Source organism: Triticum dicoccoides, chromosome 6B (genome assembly GCF_002162155.2).
Source record: "Triticum dicoccoides isolate Atlit2015 ecotype Zavitan chromosome 6B, WEW_v2.0, whole genome shotgun sequence".
NCBI classification, from domain to species: domain Eukaryota; kingdom Viridiplantae; phylum Streptophyta; class Magnoliopsida; order Poales; family Poaceae; genus Triticum; species Triticum dicoccoides.
Genome location: NC_041391.1, coordinates 392,027,171 through 392,030,867, shown reverse-complemented (window position 1 = coordinate 392,030,867; position 3,697 = coordinate 392,027,171). Strand labels below are relative to the sequence as shown.

At 37.2% G+C, this 3,697-nt stretch overlaps 1 long non-coding RNA gene across 1 annotated transcript in view; it reads right to left on the bottom strand.

The window, feature by feature from the left end:
• The window catches only part of LOC119322292, a 5,122-nt gene extending 3,141 nt beyond the window's left edge, over positions 1–1,981 (bottom strand). Inside the window, exons 1-2 of the long non-coding RNA XR_005155509.1 lie at positions 1,785–1,981; positions 1,493–1,690 (exon numbers count right to left, since the gene is read on the bottom strand). This is a non-coding gene — a long non-coding RNA (uncharacterized LOC119322292). The remainder of the gene's footprint in view (positions 1–1,492; positions 1,691–1,784) is intronic.
• Positions 1,982–3,697: the final 1,716 nt, after the last annotated feature.

Genomic DNA, 3,697 nt, shown 5'->3' with positions numbered 1-3,697 from the left:
GGGGTAGTGGCCTTGTAGGCCAAAGATGGGGGGGCGGCTGGGCCGGCCGGTCGGCCAGCTGGGCCGGGGCCCAACGGGAGGGGAGGTTTTCTCCTTTTGTCTGTTTTATTTTCCCCTTGTTATTTTTCTTTATTTCTTTTCTATTACTTTTAGTTTCACTTTTATTTTAGATATTTGACTTACAAAAGTAGTTCCTAACTTAGTCTAAATAATTATACTACGACCACATAAGTTTGGGCAACTAGATAGAATAGTTTAATAATTTATTAATTGTAAAAAGCATTTGATTAATTGTTTTACTACTATTTTATATACTTTAGGACAATCAAACACTTTCAAAGAGGTTGGTTTTTTCACCATCATTACTTATGCATTATTTGGCTCTCTCCGAACATTTTTGTCTTAAGGTTTGAAAACTTTTATTGTTTGTTTGATTTTTAATTTGGACTCGAACCGGTTGCAAACTAACGCGAGATTAGCAGCAGTAACCGAGGTGATCTGGCATCATTAGCGTGGGATCATTGTAGCTTAATTATCCGGGCGTCACAATGACTTTGCTACAAACATCTAATATAGTTTTTCCCTAAGTAAAACACTTAAAAGCAATTTAAAACACTAAACTAATAAGTTTAACATAAAAATAAAAGTAAAACAACTAAGTTAATAGAAAGTATTTTTCATAAAATGTTTATTTACAAAAAGAAACAAATAAAAAGCTTTTTTAAAACTCTAACTATGACCTATACAAGTATTCATACAAAACTAAAGAAAATAATTAAAATAAAATAAATTAAAATTTTCTTTTGTTGACTAATAGAAACAAAACTAAATTTGTCAAAAGTGACAAAAAGAAATAATTTAAAACTAATAAAAACAATAAAGAAAAGACTAAAACAGAACTATAACTAAAACAGTACTGCTGGACAACACCCTGATTTATAATTTTATAAAATTTTCCAACTCAAACCTACTGCTGGACAAAACCACAAGTGACCAGGAGCAAAAAGAATTAATTCAAAACCTAATTTTGAACTAAAGTTATTCACCAAACAGTGTTTGAGGCAAATTCATGCAAATACAAATTTAAATTTTCAAACGTGGCCAAACTGGGTATCCACATAAACTAGGTGAAATTCTTAATCCAATGGAAAAAGAATCACTCATTTTGGATAAGTATATTAATAGATATGGATTTTCTAAGATTGGTATTTTTCTAAAAACAAATTACAGGATTTACTACACATCAGCCAGGGGAGACGTGTTTTTCTGTCATTGACTGGAAAAGTGTATGCTCGCAAAATCACTAAAGGATGGCCGAGACTTAGGAAATCCAGGGTTTTGACTAAACCAATGGTTTTCTTTAGATCTACAGTGAACCGAACAGGTTATGCAAACAGAAAAACAAATGGCGGTTTAGATTGTTTTTTTTACTAATGCAACTAATCGAATAAAACCGATCTGAAAAAAAAGACATACGTGTGGGCGTACGTACCGGACGAAGAGGTGATGATCGGGGCGGCGGCTCCGGCGAGAATCAGCGACCGTAGAGGACGGGGTCAGCTGCGTCTCGTCGAGGGGGTTCTCCGGGTGGTGGATCTGGTCGTTGGGAGCGACGGGGTTGAACGGAGCGTGCTTGTCTCTGTGGTGAACTCCGGTGCTCCGGGGCGGCGTTTGAGCTCGAAGTAGCTCGCTGATGTGGATAAGAAGCAAAGACAAGATGTCACATAGATGCACATGGATGGGAGACTTGGATTGGCACAAGAAAGGGGTCTGGCTTGGCTTACCGGCGTTGAGAACGTCCGATGAACTTCATGAATTCCGGCGAGATCCAAGCGGCGAGGGCGTGCGATACGATGGCTTTTGGCGAGGGGTTTCGAAGGGAATCGGTAGAGGAAGGTCGTGGCTATTTATAGGACATATTGTTTGGGCGTGGGGTCGACTCGGAATAGGTTTTCCATGAAGATCGAAAGCGGAGCGGTGCCGTGTGCGTGTACGTGTAGAATCCTTCTGTACGTACGTGGGGAAGAAGAAAGGAAAAAAATAAAAGGAAAGGGGACCTGGGCTGCACAGGAAAAGAGAAGTGGAAGGGGAGGAGCGCGGCTGGGCCTAGTGGGACGGCCTGCTAGTGGGCCAGCGGCCATGGGCATTTTCTTTTTTCAAATAAAAGCAGGAAGGAAAACCAAAATATAAGAAAATAAATAAAACTTTTACATAGGCATATTATATACCAAGAAATTCAAAAAAAGATTTCCTAAAACATGGACTATTTTTCAAGTTCAAATAAAATATACAAAAATTCAAATAAAGCAAACAGTGCTACTGTTGCATCAACACCCAATAAAAATCATTTTTTAAATACCAAAATCATTTCAAATTTATTTTCTCCTAATTTTTCATGCAAGGGAATCATTTTACCCTTATTTCAACATATTGTCTTTTAGGAGAAAAATAATTTGAATAAAATTCAAATAATTCCAAATTGAAAGGGATTTCAAAACTACTACCAAATCACTTTCAATTTGATTCTTTTTTACTTCAAACTCATATTTCATATAATTGAAGAAGTGATTTTATCTTCTCTCATGAAAATCATTGAGTTGCATAAAGTTTCAAATTTGAAATATTTTTAGATGGAATTTAAATCTTTCCAAAACCCTTTTCATTTTGAACGGAAGAAGTCATATCATCTTCACTCTAGGATTTTGTGATGAAATGAATTTCAATCCAGGGACATCAAATTGCAAAGATTTAGGTTTTGGGAAAGTCCTTTTATTTCCTCTCATTCAACTTTCAAAAAGTTTCAAATTCCACTCAATTTCAATCAATCAATCACCCAAACAATCATACAACAATCATAGTTATTTATTTAATATAACATTCCAAAATTTAGATTTTTGGGATGTTACAAACCTACCACACTTAAAATGAATCTCGTCCTCGAGATTCGAATAGGCTAGCAAGAAAAGGTTAGGGTTTGGGGGTCTTCCGGTGATACCATTGATGGGAATGGTCTAGTGTGCTACCACACTTAAAAGCAGGGTTATGGTTCCGACGGGACTCATGTACTCCATCCTTTTGGTAAGCAATGTCATTCTTCTCACATCTTCAGAATAACTCTATTACTGAGGCTCTTTCGGTAGGGCATAATGTTTTCTTCAAGATCTTGTATCCCTTCTTCATGGTTAGGTTCTTATGATACTGGTCTTCTTATCTAACGGGTCTATCGTCAATACTAAACAACTACCGATATCTCATGGTTGTCAACAATTTCTGGTTTCTGCAGGAAATTGGTCTGGGTTGAATCTCACCGTTTATCCTACGGTTGGCAATGGTTGCCTGTGCATGGATCAACCGTCCTACCATTCTAAGGTTTGAACAAGGTTTGATATCGTCGTCTCTCTGCGATGGGTAGGTCACTCTGATTTACCATTTCAAATAGCAAGAGCAAATGATAAGAGTAAGTGGGTATGGTGACCAATCCATTCTGCACCCGAATCATTACCCCGTATAAGGTTTAGCGAATCTCGCATTTCTAACACTCGGGCATTCTCACAAGCATTGCAGAATTTCTCTTGTCGATGAACTTAGTTCGGATATATCCATTAATTCTGCAAGCTGAACAAAACATCTATCGTTCTTCACAACTCTCGGGTTTTCGTAACCTCCTAAGAAACGTCTAATGTTGGAGTCATAGCTT